The 22,098-nt window shown below is 46.7% G+C and overlaps 1 protein-coding gene across 4 annotated transcripts in view; it reads left to right on the forward strand.

Annotated features, from left to right (window-relative positions):
- Positions 1–22,098, forward strand: part of RERE (arginine-glutamic acid dipeptide repeats) — a 222,979-nt gene that overhangs the window by 38,975 nt on the left and 161,906 nt on the right. For 3 of the 4 annotated variants that reach the window (XM_082776733.1, XM_082776736.1, XM_082776737.1), the window contains exon 1: positions 9,244–9,383. The exons of the other annotated variant lie outside the window; for it this stretch is intronic. The gene's annotated coding sequence lies outside the window, so the exon portion shown is untranslated. Of the gene's footprint in view, positions 1–9,243; positions 9,384–22,098 lie in introns of those variants that run through there. 4 annotated transcript variants of the gene reach the window in all.

Consider the following 22,098-nt stretch of genomic DNA (forward strand, 5'->3'; position numbering starts at 1 on the left):
TAAAATTCAGCAGTCCCTATCGCTACCCTAATCAAAGGCTAGACGTTATGTTCAGGAGAGAATGAAATTATAGCTCAGAGGCCTAAGAAAGAACACCTTTGACATGCGATACGTTAGAGGACCTGCCTGTGCTCCTCTGGATTTTCATGCACTTTGTACGCTTTTTTGTTGCTCTTAGTTCATGTCGGGATGAATTGAGTTGTTAGCTGGAGTGGAAACCCCATATTTTAACTTCCAGTGATGTTGCTTACATTCATGCGCTGTTTTTCCTTTGTGCTTGCAGTTGGGCTGCTGTCAGCACTCAAGGGGAGAACCGAAGGCTTCAAATTTACAACTGCAAAATCAAGTCTGGACATGGTCTTCGTGACTTACTTGAATTTGCAGCTTTTTTGGTGTTTGGTTTCAAATAGCATTTGTTTTAGGAGTCTGACACTAGGTGGCATGCTGCAGCTTGACCATGCTGGCGATGAGCAGATTTAAAAAAAAAAAAAAAGTCCTGGATTACTTCTGGGCCCTTTTTGTTGAAGGTTTCTTATGTTTCTGTGCAGGGGCTTTAAAGCTGCTTATTTATTGTTACACGGGAAGCCTGCCTCGCATCAAGTGAAACTCCTGCATTCCTTTTGTCCAGAAATGTTAGCTGTTCATGTAAATTTAATGTAGAACGTGTAAATATTTTCTTAAGTGAATGTTTGTTTTTTGGAAGTGTCCTTTGATAGGTACATATGCATGTGTTTCGGCTAGGGTTTGATTTGCGATCTGCACGCAGCTGATTTCATCAAAGCTGTCATTTTTGGAACACAATTTGGAGTGGGAGGGAAGGGTGCTTTGATGTTTGCAGTTTTCTGCAAGTACTTTGAAGAAATTATGTAGATAGCTCTCACTCGGATCTGTTTTACCAACTTGCCTTGAAATTATTTGTTTGTCCAAGTCTCAGGATTACATCTTCTAAGTCTTTTGGTCTTGGCTTCTGTGATGTCTTTCCATGCGGTATGAAGAGACCCCAAAATAGGAGACCTGGGATGCCTGTTCTGTTAAACTTTGTTAATTCTGGGCCAGCAGCAGGGAAAAGCTGGCGTGTTGCCTTGAGAGCCTTCCTTGAAATGAGGCTGATGTGGGTGTTTCTGGAGGAGCTGCCCTGCGTAGGAAAACCCAAGGGTGCCGGGGGGGCCGAGACCGGCGTGCTTTTGCTTGGAGGAAGTTCAAGGCAGAACCCAGTCATGTGAATGGGATTTTTTTAAGCCCTTGTGTGATTTGTGTTCAATCCTGGTAGGAAAACGTGCCTTGTTTTGACAAGTAGCCCAGAACTGATTTACATTAAAATTTCCAGCAGGCTCAGTTATTTTCAGCGGAGGGTGTTTAACGAGTTAGTGTAAAGCGTGCTTAACTCGTTGCCACCTCTTCATCTACGGTATGGGAATGGGAAATATTGTGAGAATAATTTTGAAAGGCCCTTTTGGCTGTTAATTGGCTGATAAAGGCTATCAAAAAATCTGCGGCGCCGCTTTGTTCGCTTGAAGCCTCTGTGTAGGTGGCTGAAGGCTGCTGGGGGAGAGGTGTTCCTCCTTCAGCTAATCCCGCTCTGTTTGAAAAACAAATCAAAACGAGTTGAGTGCGGCAAGCTGCTTATTTAATTTGTGTGCTCTAAGGCAGCTCATGTTGCTCTCTAAGCAGTCCGGTTTTAAATTGGTCTTTATCAAGTCTTGCAAAGTGGAGGGAGACCTTGCTCAGTGGGACTAAAGGTCTCGTTTCCTAGCGTAGCAAACTGTCGCGTGGAGAAGACGGACGCGTGCTCACACTGGTTGCACTTCTTGCCCCAGTATACTTTTTTAATGCTCTTAGCAAGTGGATGAGCGTGTGGTTGGGAAAAGAATCGATTTTCAACCAAACTAATATTGCTTCCTATGAGACAGGAGTTGTCTTTGTTTGCTTTTGTAAGGGGGGAATGAGAAGAGGAACAAACTCAGTTTATTCAATTGCATCATTCCGTGTTATGGGGGATTCTGGAGAGGTGTGGTGCTTGGATGGGTTCCCTACTTGGTATCTTCTCCCATAGGTTTGGGAAAACAAGCGTTTCTTCTCCATCTAATGGAGCTGGAGTCACGCGGTTCCAAACTGCTCACATATTTTCAAGATTATAGTAGAAACTTCCTGTTTTTAGAGCTTATCTGACCGTCTGGAGGGAAAGATTATTATAGCTACGGTCACATCCTGTGGTTATTGTCACTTAGAGAGGGGAAAAAAAAAAGCCTATTGAATTTTTCTGAAGCTTTTGAATGTGAAAGTGATTATTATACAAAAAACGTTGAGAGCTGTAGTCACGTTTTCTATCTCCACTGTGACTTCAATAAAAGACCATAAATCCACAGCAAACTTTACGTGTCGGTTAGCTCAGTGTCTGCTGTACTGGGGGTGTTGAGAAAATCTTTTGGTAAAGAATCTGTCTTATTCTGGAGAGATTGGAAAGGAAGCATTTGGCAGTCATTTCCTTTAGCTTGTGAGTATAAGCATGCTTTATATTATAATAGCTTAAACATACCACAGGCTGTTGATAGAGGTATCAAATTTTCCATTCCCAAAGTTACTCTTAGTTGAAACTGGAGGGGAGAACGGGCAGGCTTCCATTGTTTTACAACTGCTTTGATAGAGTTGAAAAAGATGTTTGCTTACTTCTTCCTTCCCTGCTTTTCTTTAGCCTCACAGCCCCCACCACGGGTTTTTGTACAAAAACAGCTCTTCAACCTACTGAAGGGTTTATTTTCTTTGGTTTTACGTACAGCTGAGAATAAATGTTTTCCTGCTTTGTTGATCCATTTCTTATATTCTCAGGTATGTTAATTTTCCCTTTTACACAAGGCCCTTTCTTGACAAATACCTTTTGTTCTCACAATTTTAAGATCTCCTCTAAACTAAATTGTATATCATCTTGTAGTCAAATTTAAGAAGTTGCTGAGCAGGTTGACGTATTGCTGTATGTGTACTGCAAGCTGGCAGACAGATTTGGAATTAGCTTTAATATTCTTGGTTTAGTTTACTAGTCTGTAATCCTGAGTTTTTCAGGACAGGAATCTTCTGCTTCCCTCATCTCCCCCAGCAAAAAAAAAAAAAAAAAAAAAAAAAGGATGAATTTTTGGTTATAAAGAATAAGAGAAAACAAAGCAGAGGAAAAATATTGGAAGAAAATGATTTCAGTGATTAGCAGACGTGCTTCTTTTCTGCTTAGCTTTCTGCCTTGCCTGGTTTGTTTCGATTTCCTGACGTGAAAGCCGTAGCCGGGTCTCAAGTTACTTGCCTCACTGCTCGCTCCTTAGTAGCGTGGTCGCAGTATCCCAGCTGAATTTATTACGTTTTGTACTTACATACTTATCTAAGTACATAAAAGCTTTTATTGTAAACATCCTGCCAAGTCGCGGGGTTCCTCAGCTCGTTCATCCACATGACCTTTTTTCATTTTTCACTTGGCTCTTCCCAAAGCAAGCATGCTGTCCTGGCCGGATTTCCTCCTGGAGGTGCAGCTCCTTTGGAGCACCATCCTTGAGATCAGCTTCAACTGTAAAGAGTTGCTATCCCCCTCCTCTGTCTTGTCCTTGTCTTCATTCTCTCTCTTCGTTAGGCACATGGAAGCCACGGAATCAGGAGGGATGAGACTCCACAGCCCCTCTGGGGGCCGGTACAGTGAAGCAGTGTTTGGGGGGAGCCTCCTGTGCTCCAGCCTGTGCCCGTTGCCTCTTTACACCTTCCCTTCAGGTATTTATAGGCACTGACAACACTGCCCTGAGCCATCTCTTCAGGCTCAGCAGCCCCCCATCACTCTCTGATGGTCCTGAACCAGACCCAGTGCTCCAGGTTTGGACCCAGCAGTGCTGAGCCGAGGGAAGGATCCGCTCTCCACCTGCTGTCTGGCTTCCAGCGTTGATGTAGCTGGTGAACTGAGTCCTCAGCATTTGAAAGGGGAGAACAGGGAGGAGGGCATGGGCTGACACTGTTGTGAACACTCACTTAATTGTGTGGAGACTTGAGATTGCAAAGAGCTCCTAGTGGGCTCCACAACAACTGTTTATTTTTTCTTTTTTTTTTTTTCCTCAACACTTCTTCAGCTAGGCCTTTCTGTAAAATCCTGAGATTTCCAGCATGTGAAATTGCTTTAGCAGTCTTCACAGCTCCCTGGGGGAGCAACTTTTGTTTTCTCTCTTCCCTACTGTGACAGAAATGCTGCGTGCATCCAAGATGGTGTATAAAAATAACCCAGCAGATTTTTTTCAGGCGTGTAGAATGGAGTTGTGCAGGACTTTCTGTATGTCCTTGAAGTCTCTATCACAATTCTGCAGCTGAGGTGATGCACTGACTGTACCAACAGTAATTTTTTGGCTGCCTCACAGATTCTGGATGTGCTGAGAAAGAACCCGAGGCGACTTGTGATTTTTGCCTAATAACACGCAGGAAGTACTGCCAGTGCACAGATTTTGAGGGCTAATTTATTTCTTGCTCTTCAGAGGATTTTGTCTGCGTTTGTGCTTTGCTCTTGGCATCAGGAATGTGGCCCAAAGGTGTCACCTGATTCTGGGCACCCTGTCCAGGGTGCAGAAGGGGGTGGTGATGTGGTTGTTGGTGACAGTTGCAGCAAGGGCAGTACTGGAATTGTGGGGGCCGGGCGTTGGGGTGGTTGGAGGCGTTGGGGTTCCTCAGACTGTGCTTGGAGGAGCCTCATCCAGAGCCTTGAGGTGGGGTTGGATTTTGAGATACTGACTTTTAAGGCCTTGAGATGTGACTTGAGGTCATCTGAAACATGAGTCTGAATGCCACGTAAGTACAGAAGAGAAATCCTAGTTGTTGAGCCATAAAAACGGAGGTTGGAGACGTGGTTGACTAAACCACCTCTGGGATCCAGGTTAGATGCTGCAAACCTACAGGCTTGAACTGAAGCCTACAAAAAACCCCTGAACACTCTGAAGTTCCATGGCCCATAAAGAGTACAGATTCCATCTGGGGGATTTAGAAGAGGCAAAAAAAGATTGATCCAAATTTCAGCAGTTACACAGCAAATTACAATAATTCGTCATCTTCTGGTTTGTTAGGACTATCGCATGCTGAATATGTAAACTTGTGGGAGAGGAAGTGGGCAGGACTCTAATTGTGTTTAACTCGGCTGAGTTTACATTCTCCTTAGGCTTGGATTACAGAATGAAATGCCCTTTTGATTATGTTGAAGCAATAGCAATGTTACACTGAATTTCCTCTTAGGGATGGCTTTTGGGGAGTGTGGAAAAGCACCCTCATCGAATTGCGGAGCGAGCTGTAGCTGAATCAGAACTGGGGCACGAAAGTGCTTAGGACTCGATCGATGTTTCCTGAGGGGTGTTGAGGTGTGCTCACAGGCCTCGGGAGTTTTCACGCTTAAATTGTCTGCTTTGGGCTCCTTATTTCCATGAGATGCCATCCCTGTCTTGGCTGGGAATACACGCACTGTCAGGGACAGTCTGGAAACTTTTGATGAGGACTGGAATTAGTGACAGAAATCAAAGCGGAGCTGTGACACTATGAAGCTGTTAGCTGGTTCTCCTTGAACCTATTCGCTTCCTCTTCTCCCCACCCCATTGCCAAATCCGAAGGGAGAGCCTGATTTCCATGAGAACAGTGTTAAATCCCCTTTTAAAAATAGGTTCGGCTTAGCAGGGGTTTAATGTGTTACACTTCCCAGCTTAGGCAGGCAATGCTATATTAGCTTTTAGAAAGCACTTGTCATAATCGCGTCTCCATGTGTTCTTAAAAGTGAATTTCAGGCATTTTACTTCTTGGCTACGGTTTGTGCAAGGCGGGCAGCGTGCTTGAGTCTGCTTTGGCAGAAGTTAACCGGGTGGTGACTCCGGTGAGCTGCTCTCAAGTGTTTGTGGGACCTCTTTGTCTTGGTTGTCTTAAAAATAAGAAATAAATTACCTGCTTAATCTGCCTAATCTCATTAAGTCTGTTTACAGTTAGTCTGTGTTTCCAGTGTATACAGATCTGGTAGACCTCGGTCTGCTCCTTCAGAGCAGTTTGTCTCGTGGCTGAAATATTTATGTGTGCTTAATAGCTGATCCTGTTGGAAGGAGCAGAGAATGCTGCTGGTGGGTAGATCCTGTGGCTTGGAAGGAGTTATATCGGCGTGCTGGTCTTCAGCTTAGTGCATCTGCATGTAACAGTCTTCAGATTTGGTGGAACTCGTGAGCAGCTATGAGCGATGGCGCTGCGGGTGGCATGTCTAGAAAGCAGCACACTCTGCAGCCCTTTGAGGATGCGCTGTCACTTCTCAGTGCTCAATCTTTCTTAAGCTGACGTGCGTAGGTACAGCATACAAAGCGTTAGATTATTCACGGGAAGCACTGAAACAGCAAACGGCAAGTTAACGGGTGCTTCCCAGCTCGTGGCATAAGGAGAGGTGTGTGTGGGTGTGTGTGTGTGTACGTGCTTCTAAGCAGTGTCAAGAGTTACTGACAGCGAGTCAAAACCTTATTCTTTTCCATATTTTCAGCTTCTATTGTTGATTATCCTCACCTCCAGGTGCCCTGTGTAACTAATGCTCGTAATGGACTTGATGGCAAGTTCTGGGCCATGCATCGAGGCCCGTGGCATACGGAGCTCCTCCGGTTGTACATCCCTCGTCTCCTCTTATGTGCTCACCGTGGCAGTGAGAAATGTGGGCTGGAGCTGCCATGCTCAGTGTGTGCCCCAATAACCAGCACACGCCGAGCGCGACGTGCTGCTAGCATTCATCCCAAAGCTGTCTTTGGGTGAAGCTCTGATTGAGCCCGCTCTAGGTCTTTGGGTGACCAGCTGGGATGGTTTTTATGTGAATGGTTGGGATGGGTTGTGTGTGCGCCTAACTCGGGGCTCGTCCCTTTCTCAGACGTGTGCTATTAGCACTGATGATAAAAGAAATGCTTTTGTGAGTTTATAATGCAGTGACTAGCAAAGGTGTATTTAATGACCAAGAAAAGAGTTTCATCTTTTATAATCCACTTTCAAAAGGAAAGATGAAAAGTCTCCATTGCCAAATGGAGCTGGAGGCTGTGCTCAGTGCATGGGTTTTTTTTGAATTTTGCTCTGTGAAACGGGGGCAGATCTACATATCTCGCAGGAAAGCCAATTAGCGAACATTGAGTTGCTTCTGATGTCAGTGATTGAATGCTGGAGCTGTTGTGTTCATTCAAGGATCTCAGATGTGCTGTACAAACCAGGTGGGACCTCAGATGGTTGCACTGCCATCTACCACATTGCCAAACCCTGACGTTGGTTTGCCCTGGCTTTGCGAGGCAGTGTCTGAGGCTTGAATCCAGTCCTGCTGTGCTCAGGTTGCTGGATGTTATTGCACTTTGCACTGTTGAACAACTTTAATTGTAATGGGATATAAAAAGAAAATCTACAGTTTCATATTTTTTTAATTTGAGTGTACTTTTCCAAAATACACTGACTTGTAGGATTAGCAGTTCGAAGTGGCAGGGAACTCTGTCCTAAAGTGATAACGTATTTTTGAACAAATCCCATCAAACAGTATTTTTTTTTTTTTTTTTAAATACATGGAACTTGGCCTGAATGAACTTACTGCTGGAAAGCTCTTGGAAGTCATTGGAAGTAAATACTTCCTCAAATGCACACTGGAGCAGTAAGTTCCTTTCCATGGCTTGCCAGATGTCAGGCCATATTTGATTAGAAAATTGAAGTGAGGATAAATGCAGTGGTTGCTTTGTGCTGACTTGAGGATTGAATTTCAGCTCTGGCAGGTTTGGAGCTATCACACAGCTACTTGGTTATGAGGCTTATTTTGAAGCCGCTTGCCTTTCCAGCCCAGGCTCCAGCTGAGAAGCTGTTGTACAATGGATATTGCGGGAGCGAAGCTCGTGCTGCACACCATTTTCAATTTGTATCGATCATAGCAGTCTTGCAAGGTGGCAAGGGCATTAGAATTAATCAGCTACTCGTGCTTCAGCTGTGTTAGTGGTTTCAGGTAGCAATTTCCAGAAAGTACAGCATAATTTTGAAGCTGGACCTTTGTCTCCTGAAGGACTCCTTGTACAAAACGCGAGGCATGCCTATGGATAAAGGGAGGGGAAACACAGCTACAAATAACAAACAGCATCAGGAAAAAAAAAAATCACTTAGCAGACAGCACTTGAGGGTGTTGCTCAAATTAAGTGGTTCTGTGAACCTTGCTTTCTCCCTTTCTGTAAGTTAAAATACTACTGTGGGACTGGGGAGCGGATGCGCTCGGCAGGGCAGCAGCGTGCCCTGGTTCATTCATTACCCTCAGGTAATAAATCACATCGCTGGCTTGCTTTGCATTTTACTCTGCGATGGCAATAGCGAGGCTCTGCCCTAAACCAGAGCTGGTGCTACCAGCCGAAAGGCTCCTCGGCGTCGTGCGGGCAGACACGCGGCTAGAGGTAAACACCCGTTATTTAAAAAAAATAAAATAAAAAAAAAAAATGGCCGATTAAGTACAATTAAAAGGAAGAGGTTTTGCTGAGCAGACGAATTCCTCTTGCTGCTGGGGAGCGGGGAGGGCTGGAGGGAGGCAGGCTCCTCAGGAGCACGGCTCCTGCAAACCTGTGTGAGGGGGGCCTGGGCGAGGCACCTCTGCTTCTTGGGGAACCCTTCTGGGCCCCCCTTACCCCCATTTCACCCCCTCCTAGACCTCCACTACACCCCTCTACACCCCCACTGTACCCCTTAGACCCCCTAGATCCCCCCCAGACCCCCACTACAACCCCTTAGGCCCCACTAGCCCCCTCCACACCCCCACTACAACCTCTAATAGCCCCTCATTCCCCTTAAACTGTCCCCTTAGGTTCCCCCAGACCCCCTTAAGCTCCCCTTAACCCCCCTACACCTCCTCAGACCCCTTCAAAAAAAAACCCTTACACCTCCTACCCCCCCCTACACCTCCTCAGACCCCTCCTACGCCCCCCTTACACCTCCCCTAACCCCCCCCAACTCCCCCCTAGACCCCCCTCACCGCCTCATCTCCCCCCTCAGCCCCCTCTACCCCCATCCCCTCGCTCCCCCCGGCTCCCTGCTTCCTCCTTCCCCCCTCATGGGTGGTTTGGGGCCGGGCTCCGCGCCGGGTTTTCCCCCGCTCCGCTCCGCCTCGCCGGGGCCGTGCCCGCCTCCTGCCGCCGCCGAGCGGGGGCCGGGCCCGGTGGCTGTGGCGGCGGCGGCAGCGCCGTGAGGGGGCGGCTGAGGGAAGGAAAGGGGGGAGCCCGGGGAGGGGGGCGCCGCTCCTCGCCCCGGCCTCGCAGCTGGGCGGCGAGGAGGGAGGGGGCCTCCTTTTGTTCGCCAGCTGCGGCTGCTCCTCGTTGCCTCCTCCTCTTCCTCTTCTTCCTCCTCTTCTTCGGCTCGACCCCGCCGCTGAGGTGAGTGAGGGGCTGTGGGGGCGGCGGTGCCCCGGGTGCTGTTTGGGGTAGGGGGTGCGCCCACCTCGCGTCCCCGCTGCCAGCTCCTCGTCTCCTGTCCCTCTTGGCAGTTCTCATGTGGGGTTTGGTGCTTTTGTTGTTGCTGGTTTGGGTTTTTGGGGTGTTGTCTTGTCTTTCTGGCCCACTCATGAAAAAGTTGTGCCAAGTGGGTAGGTGAGGCTGGCTGGAGGAGGTGGGGATGCGTTGGGACACAGGGCAGCTCTCCGTGCCAAACGCTGGGCTTCTGTGCCCTAAATACAAGCAGCTGGGCTAAACAGGCATCCTGCGCTTAATTTTAACTTTGAGCAGGCGCGGTAAGAAGATAAAGGATCACATTTGGCTCATCCGGACGGGAAGCTCACCCCACGGAGTGCCTGCCCATCACCGAGGGCTCAGGCGCAGGCTGTGACTTCTCCACCGGTGCTTCGAGGTGCTGCGAGGCCACGGTGGGTTTGGGCTCCTCTGGAGACCCATCGGCCTCCTCCCAGCCTCCTTTCCGTGTCTGGAAGCGCCGCCGGGCGAGGAGAAGCTCAAAATTGGTATGAAAAAGAGGAAAGTTGAGAAAGGCGGCGTGGTGCAGCCTGAAACATTCGTGCTCCACCAGTATGGTTCTTCTGGGAACTCCAAGTTGAAAGTAAACAGGATTTAAAGCCCTACAGACAGAGGAACACTATTCCAATGTAAAGCCATTAATCTGCAGGCAATTAGTTCCAGACGCGCAACCAACTCTGCATTTTTGTCAGTTTTTGTTCTTACAGGCGATTGCATTTTTGAGTACTTATAGTGCCTAGTAAATATCACAAGACAGACATTTTAGATGCTTAACAGCGAGTTGAGAATTGTGTGGGAGCAGCGTTTAAACGCTTTTATTTGTTTTTCCAACCCGGTAATTTAGTAGTGTTTAAACTATTTTTATAAAGATCTCTGGGAGCAGTGAAAGGTGGTTTTGAGTGCGGAGCACTTGAGCGCTTGTTGTGCTCTGGCAGGCTGGTGCTTGGCAGGCACTTCTCCAAGTGCTATTTGATCTGGCTGCAGGATAGAATGGACTAGGATTACACCATTTTTCCCCCCCTGTGGCTGTTTGAAAGTGATGCATCAGCGAGCGGTGGTCAATAGCGTATTTTAGGACTTAAACCGTGTGTATTCTCCCTGAGCAGGTTTCCAGAGAAAGGCAGTTGAGATTTTGTCTTGTTTTGCGGTCAGGATTTATGAATTGAGGCGAGGGCTGACGTAATCTATCCTACCGCTTCCTTTGTGTGTTTTATAGTTGATAGTGCTTTGTTTTACTTAAAATAGCCCCGGCTGTTTCTCAAGTGCTTTCTATCTCCTTTGTGCTGCGGCCTTTGCTAGAAGCAGGCAACTTGTTCAAGTTGTGTGTGATTGTGCCTCCCAAGGAAATGGTTCCTTCGCTTTGTCAGTGAGGTTCAGGGAATTGCCTGTGTGTTAAGTGGATGAGCCTTTAATTTTAATTACCATAATGCTGTACACAGCTGTTCTGTCAGAAAGCGGTGCCTGTCGGCAGTTTTACTACAGGTTGCAGAGTCTCTTGGTGCGTCTCCCAGCCCCTCTCTGGCTTTCTTTTATTTATGTAGCTGTGACGAGATGGGGCTTTTGTTTCCCGATGGGAGTGGGTAATAGCTCATCTGTGAGAGGGCTTTTGTTTTGATTTTGCATGTGGGGAAAGGAAAACAAGCCATTTATTATTAAACTAATGCTAAGCCTCCTTGTGGTCAGGCAGCGTGACCTTCCTCAGCCCCTGGCGTGGCCGGGGGCAGTGCTGGCCATCGTCTCGCAGGGCCAGCGCGGGTTTCGTGGGGTTTGTGCTGCAAGTTGCTGCCATGGGGGGTGACCTCCGTGGAGGTGAAGCACTTCAAGGGTTGCTGTGCTCTCCATCTGGAAAAAAAACACTTACAGAAACAAAGCCAGTCCCCTTTGGCACCCAAGATTAGTCTCCTACTGCTGCAATTTAGACCTCAGCGGACTGGCACCGACTGCAAATCCAGCCTGACAGGCAGCATGTAGTCCAGACAGCCGGTTTTGATAGCCAAGATGAGCTGCTTAGGTTAGATGTGGTTGAGGTTTATGGGCACAAAAAGCCCCCTTTCAGTAACTTTGTTTCATCTTGGTAACAGGGTGCTGTAGCTTTTCTGAGAGGTCTCTTTTAGAGACTTGGCTGATGTTCTGGTCTTTAAAGAGCGTGGGGCTTCATGGGTTTGCCCCTGGATGTCAGGTCAGCGTGCCTAAGTTCAGCGGTCCTCGTTTTGGGACTTTGAGCAGGTACAGAGAAGTTGTGAGAACACTCCATATGCTGAATGAGGAGTAAAACCAGCCTGTAAAACACTGAAAACCAGTAGTTCTGACATTTGTTTGTACACGCTGCCGGTGTACACCTGACATCCACTCGCTGGTTTCAAAACACCAAAACAATTATGGAGACAGAGGGTGCAGAAATAGATATCGTGTTGAGACAATCATCATGCATGCAGTGCTGTTTCCCCCCCCAGGGGCTTTCAAATTAAGGATATTCCTTTGCAGCATGAGCCCAGTCTCTGACAGACGAGTGGATTAAAACACGGCGGCTGGAGTTGTTGCAGTCCCAGCTGTTGGCCTTATGTCTCTGGTGGTCATCGTTACGCTCGGCCCCACAGCAGGATACCTAGATTGTAAGTGGGACGTGGTTTTGAACCACCATGGTTTGGTTCAGTAATAATTCTAGTTGGGTTGAATACTCTCTGCAGAAACAGCTCAGGAGCTCAGGTACAAGTGTGTTGGACAATTCTTTTTCAGGTGTGTGAGGGTTGTAGGGATTTGGCTTCCTTGGCTCCTAGCGAAGAGCTCCAGAGGAGCAGGTAGAATTGGCACCGCTTCCTTGGTGTTAGGGAGCAGAAACTGCGTACAGCCGGTGGGGTAAGGCTCAGATCAGTAAATGACTGTAGGAACACTGAATTGCTTTTTTTTTTTTTTTCCATTTAAAGTGTAAATAAGAGATGCTATCGTAATCACTGTTCCCAAATTAGAAGGCTTCCTGATAATCTGATGTGAATGTCTAATGTTCTGTTGTGTGGATCTGTTTCAAGTTGTTTGTCTTTGCCTGCAGAGCACGGCGTGTGGCTCTGCAAGTGTCTGCTCCAAGGGGCAGCGAGAGTGGTTCTGGTGCATGAGACAAAGGTTGTGTAGGTCCCTGATCCCACGTCTCTCTGGGCCTCCTCTCAGAGTATTTTATCAGCCCCTGCTAAAGAAAGCAACAGCCCACATCGCTGTAACACACTGAATTAGGCAACAGAGGAATAGGACCCATGAGAAACTTCCTATAATCGAGTTAGCTCTGTTTATGAAAAGTGTCGTGAAACATCTTGAAAAGGATCAAAGGGAAATGTGTTTTTTATACTTCAACTTTCCTAACAAAGGTGAAATTCTTTCCAGAAGAAAGGACAAAAATAATATTTACTCCAAAGCTTGCCTGGGGAGTTGGTTTGAGTTGTGACCTTTGGATGCAAAGTGAGAACAAATAGCGGTGAAAAATGTAAATGATTAAAACAAGCTGGCCTTCCTTAGGAAACTGTTTTGGTCAAGTTTTGCCAAGAAGAGGCCGTAGTGATTGGATAAACACCCGGCTACTGGAATAAATAATATTTGATTGCGATGTGTAAGTTTTCTTATAACCACGTGGTCTTGGTGTGGTGGGTTTGCAGTTCTGGCTTTCCCTGGTGTTAGCAAAAGCATGAAATTAATGGTGGCTGTAAAGGCAGTGCTGACAGCAGAGCTGCACGCTTGCTCTTGGGGAAGTAACAGCACATTTTGAAAGAGACTTGGCTTGATTGGGCAATAGCAAGTGTGGAATAGCAATCCTGGAATGCAGAAATATTTGTTCCTAGTTAAATATATGCAGGTTTTCTAGTTGGTCTCATTTTAAAATAACTTCACTGAAAAGCTGTCTGCTAGGTAAATCTTGCATGAAACCCAACCAAACTTGGTGTAGCTGCACTGTTGCAGCTGTAGCACCACTTCTGTGCACGTAACACGTTTTTTTCTTAGGTGCTGATTTGAATTTTCTCAAAACATTCAAAACTGGCGACGCTTTGGTTTTGGCAACGCTTTCTTTGTGAACTTGCTTATTTAGAGAGATCAAAATGACTTGCTTTGGAGATAAAGCTGAGATTCGGGTAATAGGCAGTCACTGTTTCTGCAGCCTCTGGGGTCTGACAAACTTACATTTCTGTGTATATGGTTAAAATTTCAAGCCTTTCATGGTGTGAATGTCAGGTTTTGTGCGTGTGCTGATCTTGTTTCAGGAGGTCAGGGCCTCTGTGTTTTGATAGTTGTTGGGAACTGGCAGAAGTGCCGAGTGTAGCCATTGCACTGGATGTTTTAATCCATAGTTCTGTCATTCCTCATCCATCTAGGTTGTAAAAAGCAGCAAAAAGTTCAGAAATGTAATCCTGGTGGTGTAGCTCTAGGTTCTCTCGTTCGTGACTGTGGGGGTTTCAGCCTCCTAATCTTATCGTCTGCAAAATTAATATATTTACCTCGGGCAGAGCTGATTGTTACTTCCGCTGACCTTGGGAAGTTCACAGCCTTTTGCTCCTGCCAGCTTCCCTCCCTGGGGTGCGTGGCTTGGGAAGGCACCCAGCGGGGGGGGGAGGCATTTAAACCAAGCACAGCTTGGACCCAGCTCATTGCATCTTTTCGTGTCGGGCAGTTTCTGGGGTTTAGTCAGTGGCTGGTGACTAAAAGCGGCCTCAGCAGGTGGTTAAATTGCAAGATGATATGGAAATGACTGAGCCAGAGCACGACTCGGTTCAGCTCGAGCACTGGGGGAAGAAAAAAATCCCCCATCCTTACGGGCTGTGCTAACAGCCCCCCGTAGAATTGACTTTTTGCAGGCACTCAAAACACAGTGTATTTGCTCCGTTTCCTATTGAAATCTAACAAAGGAGCCAAAAATCAGATTTCCCTTTCCTGATAATAAAGCTATTCCTTCGAGATCAGAGCCGGGAATGGATTTTTTTGCTGTAGCAGTTGCTGCTGATTAGCTGAATGCTCCCAGGTAATCTCGTATGCTGGTTTGGCGGAGCGGGTATGAGGAGGAACACGTCGAACCCTCGTGCTTAATATTCGAGTATTGTAACTGACTTCAAGCTGCAGACCCAGCCTGTTTGTAGTTAAGACTGATATAAAAGAGTTAAGAGCAGCCCAAGGTTATTAGATCATTTGGAAACTGATTACCCTTTCACAGTGTAATAAAGTAATTATGAATAGTGTATGAAAATTGGTTGCAGTCTGTTTCAACATTATGACTGCCTGTCTTTAAAAGGAATTGCATTGTCCTCTTTTGTGTTGTTCTTATAATTTACATATTCAAAGCACGTTAGATATTTGTCACTTCCAGCTGTAAATGCTAAATAGCATTTAAAAAAACAAATTATGCCATCTGTTTGTGTAGGTTTCTGTGAGGTTTCTCAGTTCTTGATAATATTTCACCTTGGGTCTGTTCTCTTTACAGTAGGACGTGCCACTGTTGCTAGGGGAATGCGAAGTGCGTCCTGGTCGGAATTGAAAGAGGCCTTTCATGCGTGGAGCTGGTGGGTGCGCCCGAGCAGAGCTCCGGCAGCTGGTGGCAGGGCACTGCCCTGCAGCCCCGACCTAGGGAGAGGTGGGGTTTGGAAGGAAGCCTTTGTGATGCTCTGTTTTTAATTTAGGCAGCCCATGATCAAATGCTTCAATATCAATCTGAATTCTTAAGGTTTTTTTTAAATGTAGCCTGATTTGGCTTGTGCACAAACGAAACTGGCAGCTTGGAGCGATAGAATTTGTGACCAAAAGATTGTTTATGTTGAAAATAGGCAGAGCTGTGGTCTCTAAAGCACAGCTAGGAGTGGCTTACCTTGGGATTGTGTGTGTTGCCTGTGCACCTTTTACCAGTCCCCTCCTTTCCAGAGGGCTGGTTCAGCTCCTCGTGGGGCTGCTGCTGATTTCCTGGCATCTAACAGCAGGCCCTGAGCAATGGCACCGCTTGGGGTCCTCTTCCCCGAGGGTGGGCAGGTGCCAGCAGTAACCTCCTGCGCTGTGTCCCCCTCTTTGCTGGTTTAGAGCCTTTATCTGGGGGCCTGGAGGATGTGCAGTTTCCCCTAGAAGGATGTGTGACCTTTATGGAGTTGCTAAAAGCAGTCCTGCTGGGTTTTAAAACATGGAGACAGCGATGTAAATTGGAACAGTGCGGGGATGTATGTTTAGCTTACCGAGTTTGACTTTTTTTTTTCCAAATGCTGCTGCATAAAGTTGTATTTTGTCATAATGTTTTATGGAATCCATGCTTAGGGCTGAGTGGTTTCCTTCTGAAGACAAGCTGTGGTATGTGAGGTGCCAGAGGTGAAGGAACAAGATAGTTATATTTATGCTCATGTGGGAATTCAGCAGCGGATTAGAATTTCAAGAGCACTACAACACTCCTGACAGCAGAACCTTTGCTCGGTACTTATCTCTCTGCTCATTTCAATAGAGGGAGTTGTTGGGGACAACTTACAAATGCTGTCTGTCAGGTTAATGAAATCCTGAGGCCGTTTTCCTCTTCATGCGACCTGCGCGGTGCCGCGGGGCGATCTGGTGCTGACCTCAGTTTCCCGGGCACTGCGGCGGTCACAGGAGCGTCCCGCTGGATCTCAGCACTGTGCAGGTGCTGCAGCGTGTCCAAAATGCTGCACAAGGGCTCTCTGATAGCACAGCGCTGTGACTCTAAGCTAAATTGATATCTTAGGCTTCTGTTGCACGCTTCTATTGAAGTTGAAAAATGAAGTCCTTGCTGGGCTGCCTCAGAACACTTCAGTTATTCAGCTGCCAGCTGAAGAGCACGCCGGACATGAGGCTCCCTTCTTCTGTGCTCTTACATCTTTATGAAGGTTCCTGGAGACTGCTGATGCGGCTGAAATACCCCTCAAATATTAAACGTGAGGTTCTGCCATGTGGTTTGTGCATTGCTCTCACGGATATCTGAGTTCGAGGGGCCTCCAGCCAGGCCAGGCATGCTTCATAACCGCTGGTGTCACTTGCTTCAAAACTGGATTTTTAATGCAGTCTGTGTGTTTGAAATGTGCCAGCAGCTCCAGCTTGGTTCGAGTGTTTTCTGTGCAAGTTCTGCAGTGTATCTGCTTTTCTTAAGTAGATAAACAAGTGATTGAGTCCTGTGTGGATAGCTGATGAATAAGATAAACTTTTCCCATGGTTATCTTGTTTAAAACCTTTTCCTGTCTCTTACAGCCTAAATCGTGCATGTGATTTCTTCAGTTGATTTTTATATTGAAACATAGGTCTCAATATGCACAGAAAATGGTTGTTTTGTCTGGAGTTTATAGTGTTTCTTCCTCTCTGAGTTCTTGCTTTGTTTTTTTGTTTTGTTCTGGGAGAGAGTACATGGTTTTTGTTTTCCCCAAGAGGCCAGTACTTCCTGGAGCTTTTAAAACTCTGAACAGCATGGATTAAGTTATGCCCATCTAGGAAGTAAAGAGGAAAGAGAAATATGCGTGGTGCCACTGTAAAATCCTGAAAAGGTTTTCACTTCCCCCTTGGGCTGAGGGCTTGATGAACGTCCTTCTGTACGAGTTTCTCTTGCTCTTTCTTGGCCTATCAGTGCATGTGATACTAAAGTGCTATCCACAAAAACTTGTTTCGGATTCTTTATTCAGAATAGGTGCAGAAGAGTTCTTGACATGCCTGCTAGTACCGGGACTCATTCTGACTCACAGGCCAGACGATAATTCAGTGCGTGTTGGGAGCTCGTTGGCAGGTAATAAATCTCCCCTAAGCTGTATCTGTTATCCCCAGGGAGAGGCTGCAGGGCTGCTGGAGAAAACAGGCTGATCCCCGAGGTGCTGGATGGATTTAATTGGGTCCCAATTGCTGGTGCTTGGTGCGATTGCTTCTGCAGTGTTCTGTAAGTGTGGCTCTGAAGCCAGCTCCTGGCTGGGGCAGTGTTGCAGGAGAGCACTTTGGGACGTGGAGGATGGTTTCTGAGCTCCTGCTTGTCAGGCTGCTCCTGCTCGGCTGCACCGAGTGATGGAAGCTTCAGAGGTGCAAGTCCTCCAAGGGAGGCTGGCACAAATAAGTTGGTTTTGTAACATCTGTAATAAATATCGTGATTTGGGAACCAAGGACAGTACGACAAAGGATCAGCAAGGTTTTGTTGGGAAGAACAGTGAGAATATGATGCTCTTAGTTTGTTATTGTGGAATAAAGGAGGTCTGAAAAGCGTGCCCTGGTCACAGATGGATTAAACACCACTGTGAGCAGCTTAGGGAGCTCTGCTCAGCCTAGTGTCCCGTCCGGCACAGGCTGCAGATGGACAGTTTGTGACCTGATGTTGTTTTGGATCTCTTGATGGTGTCTAACCTTAAAACCTCACGCTGAAAATAAGAGTTGGGAATTTCGTACCTCTTCATGTGGAGGGGAAAAAACCAACCTCCATTTTGCAAGTCTTCTCAGTATGATGCATGGCTCGTGTGCTCTTAATTTGCATGTCATGGGGTGTTAGCATATAATTACAGAGTTTTTAAATTTTCACATCCTCATTCTTCTCTTTCAGTGTTTCTGGACTCTTATTTTCATGACACTGTTGTTCAGTACGTGAAGGATGAGCACCTCCAGATTTAGGGAGGGTGTGATCTGCCATCTCCCGGCTGCTGGTGGTGGCAAATGATGAGATGTGGCGGTAATGTGAACGAGGGCAACACGTTCTTGTGTGGCTTAATAAGGGTTTGCTTCAGTTATTCTACACTTAATGGTTTATGGTCTAATTTTGCAAATCACTGTGCTCAGCAGCTTACAAGATCAGACCTAAATACATTAATCCAACTATATTGCCTCATCCTGTTACATTAGATGCCGTCACTTCAGTCATACAATAGTTAAGAGTCTGCACTGAGAGTACTGGAAGTAGAAATTAATGTCTAAAGCATGACCAAAGTCAGAAGTTATTTCACGCAGCCTTAAAACACTTCTTCTTGTTTTAGATTAGAAGCAGACTAATCACTCGGAGTGTTTCTTAATATTTTCATCCTTTTCTCATGAAAGATGCAGCCAGTTATGAACTGCTTTCCAAGTGGATTTATTAGCGGTGGCCAGCAGGCTGCTGATGCAATCCTTCGTGCAGCAAGGGGTGGCTGCTGATAATTTGAACCATAATGCACAGCACTGAACGTGTGGTGCTTCGGATCTGAGGAGAAATCCGATTGCCCAGGAGCAGCAACGTGGTTATGGAGAAAGGGAATTTTTTACACTTAAAGGAGGAGGCTTGAAAGGAGGAGGGGAAAAAGCAGACAAGCTCGCTCCCTGACTTCCAGAAATGTGAGTAAGGCTTGAGGGAAAAACCACCTGCGAGCTTGCAGGGTGAGAAGTCGTGTCAGATGCTGTTGAGTAAATAGAAACCTGGTAGTGATGTGCACTGCGAAACCGGCAGGAGCAGCACTGGGTTGGAGCTCCCCGAGCTGTTGAACGTGGTCTACAAGCAGCCGGGGTTTGCCCGCGTGGACGTGCCGAGAAGCGCGTGGCGGTGCAGGTGGTAGCTGCTGCTGCACCTGCACGTCGGGCTCGGCCTTGCCCAACCTCAGCAGAGCCAGCGTGGGCATTTTGGGGTCCTGTGCACACCTGCCTTCTCACTGACTCACCCAGTGCATCACCCGCAGCGGTGCTGATGAGAAATACTGAAAGAAGGAGCCGGCGGCTGCAGGACTGCTGCTGTTCCCTTCCTGTGGTTTTTGGGGGTGAGAGGAGCTCGGGGGCTGTTTTGGCAGCCACTTCGTTAAACTAAATGCAGCTGAGATTGGATGCTGCTCCGTGGCAACGAAGTTGCTGCTGGGCAGAAAATACCTAACAGAGAATTCGAAAGGTTTTTAAAAATTTCAATAATTGAGTCATAATCAGTTCATTTACTGCAGGTTATAGGTTCGTAAGGTATTGCTGCCTGCTGCTGTCTCTGGAGCATGCTGAATTCAGAGAACTCATCTCAAGGCTTTGAAACGCTTTGGAAAAGCAGGTTCAGAAGTCGGCTGACCTTTCAAATATCCTGCTCCGGTAATTTTTGATATTTGATGGATATAACTAAAAACAATCTTACTGTGGTCTGACTGAAGAATACAAAAATAGGTAATTGTGGTGTCCGTAGTGGATTCTCCTCCCTTGTGCATGCGTGTTGGTGGCTGGAGCTACCAGCTGTGCAAGGGCAGTTGAAGCAGGAGCTGCTGGTGCTGGATAAGCACAGCTCCTTTTGAACTTACCATCGCCTGCAGTCATTTTGGGATGGTCTTCGTTTGCTGATCTGTTCTGCCTGATGGCCCCATGTTCAGACAACCTACATCTTCTAATTTTCTTTGCTGTTACTCAAGCAGGAACCACACAAACCTCATGATGGACTATTTCCTAATTAGCTGGTCACTGCCGTTACTATCCTACACGTTCAGCCTTGGCTGATGGCGGTGTGGGAGGAAGCTGGCCCTTTGATTAAAATGAAATCGTTACAATTGTACATTACATGTGGAACAAGGGAATCGTGCCTTAATATTAAGGGGTGATTCGAGTTCTTACTATTTGAAGAGGCGAGGAGATAAAGTCAGGGACTTGGGGTACCGACATTGGCTGTGATACACCTGTATGCAAGGGCAGTGTAGGGTTTGTTTTTAAGTGGTAGAGACGAAATAGAGGGGAGGAGGTGGGTGGATGCTTTGTTTTCTGGGTCTTAGGGGAATAGCCTGCACCAAAGGTCACTGCAGATCTGCCAGGGCTGGGGCAAGCTGGCTGTCTTTAGGGATATCTACAAGGTTTTAGGGTGCAGCTGTGCTGGAAGTCAGATCCCAGCACGGCCAGCTTTGCTTCTTTATCGCTTAAAATTTTACCATACGACCTCTGAGACACAGAGCCCCTTGGCAAATAGCTTTTAACATGTGGTTTGAGATCTTTAGCATGGGATATAGAAAGGTAACAAAGCATTGCACTGCCTTACTGCAGGTGAGCTCGTATTCAAACAGCCCACCTGTCTCACAACTTGTTCCTTCTTGCTCACCATGCTGTTTGCTTTTGGGCTGCTGTTGCTGCTGCCTCATAGCACAACCTGCTTGTGGAGCCCACGAGTGGAGATCGAAGGGCACGCTTCCTCTAGGTAGGTTTTACTACTTAAAGTACTAAGCGTTTGTTACCCTATTCTGTAAATGCACTAAAGGAAGTGAGATGTAATTTAATACATTACAGTTGTTAAGTATTACGAAATTATGAGGAATATGCTGACCGTTTGCTGGAGGCAGCCTCTAATACGAGGCAGAGATCAAGCCTGCGTTTCACACACGAATAAGCACTCTTAATCTCCTGATTACAACAGTGCTTCTGTGCTGGGAGGAGAGGCTTTGTCGGGAAGAAAATTCGGATGTCTGTGCTGTCATTAAGCAAAATAAGCTGCTGCTCAGAGAAAATGAGACTGTCTGAAATGAAAGACGGGTTCTCTTGACAGAAAGCTCACTTGTCTGGATGCCTGTGTAAGTCTTTTAAAACAGTGGGCAACCAAACACGTGGCCTGCTAATTTTTATTGCTCTTTGTGATAACTTTGTACAATTTTCCCCCTTGTTTTGAGATGGAAAGAGCAGAATTTCGCTGCAATTCCAGTGTTGTGGGATCTGGTGGGGCTTTATTTAGTCCTGTAGACATCACAGCTCTCAGGGTGCTGCTCTCTTTAGATGGAAATTGCTTTAATTACGGCCATGTTTCAGTGGAAACGTCTGGTCAGTCAGCTCGATGGAGCAGCCCACCCTGCAGTTACCCTTCCATTTTGAGTAATTCAGCTAAACGCTTGTGTGGAGTGCAGTCAAACAGCTAATGTGGCCCGGGACCACAATTTTTGCCTTTGATTGCCGCTCAGAGAAAGGTTTTTCCAAAAATAACCTGCTCTAGTTTTAGTTTGAGTGGTTTAAATGAAGATGTTCTGGAGGCTTTTTAGAAGATGAAAGGCTTGGGGAAGGGCAGGGGTTTGGAGAGGGGAAAAGGATCCAGTGGAGAAGAGGCAGGGCGGTGTATGGTGAGAAAGCAACGCTGGAAGGAGTATCTACCCAATTGTCAGGGAGGAAGGCACCAAAATAAAAACCAGGATGGAAATTTAAATCAGTTATGGGTAGGCAGAGGTCTCTGTGCAGTTACCTTTGTTGTTATGGGCTCAGTCAAATCAGTACACCCCAGTGAATGTTTTCAGTATCGTGCCATCGTATTTTTCTTAAATGACTTCGCAGGAAGGCAGAGGTGTGTGATGCACTGGTAACTCTGATGATGATGTGTTCCTTTTAAAATTAGAGCTATTGTAAAATGGGGGTGTGACTCCACTTCATGGCAGTGTTCTTCAGCGTTGCTGTTGTGTGCCAGGAATTTCTCTGTATGCTTTGATTTCTTTCTTGGTGCTTCCCTGCTCTGAATTCACAGCATTTGTAAGTGCTTGTATTTTCTCTTTTAGGAAACAGACCAGAGATCTCTTTTTCTTTGTTCTGAGTTGATTCACAAGGAATTCATATGAATGGCATTCAAGTTCTGCCCTTTTTTCTGCTTCTGAAAATCTGTTGTGTGGTTCCAAAACCTCTCATCAAATGAATTTTCCTACAGTACACAATGATTTCTCAGAGGAGGCGTGATGTGCTTGCTGGTGCGTGGCTCGAT

The sequence above is a fragment of the Aythya marila genome (assembly GCF_965140915.1).
Source record: "Aythya marila genome assembly, chromosome: 21".
NCBI classification, from domain to species: Eukaryota; Metazoa; Chordata; class Aves; order Anseriformes; family Anatidae; genus Aythya; species Aythya marila.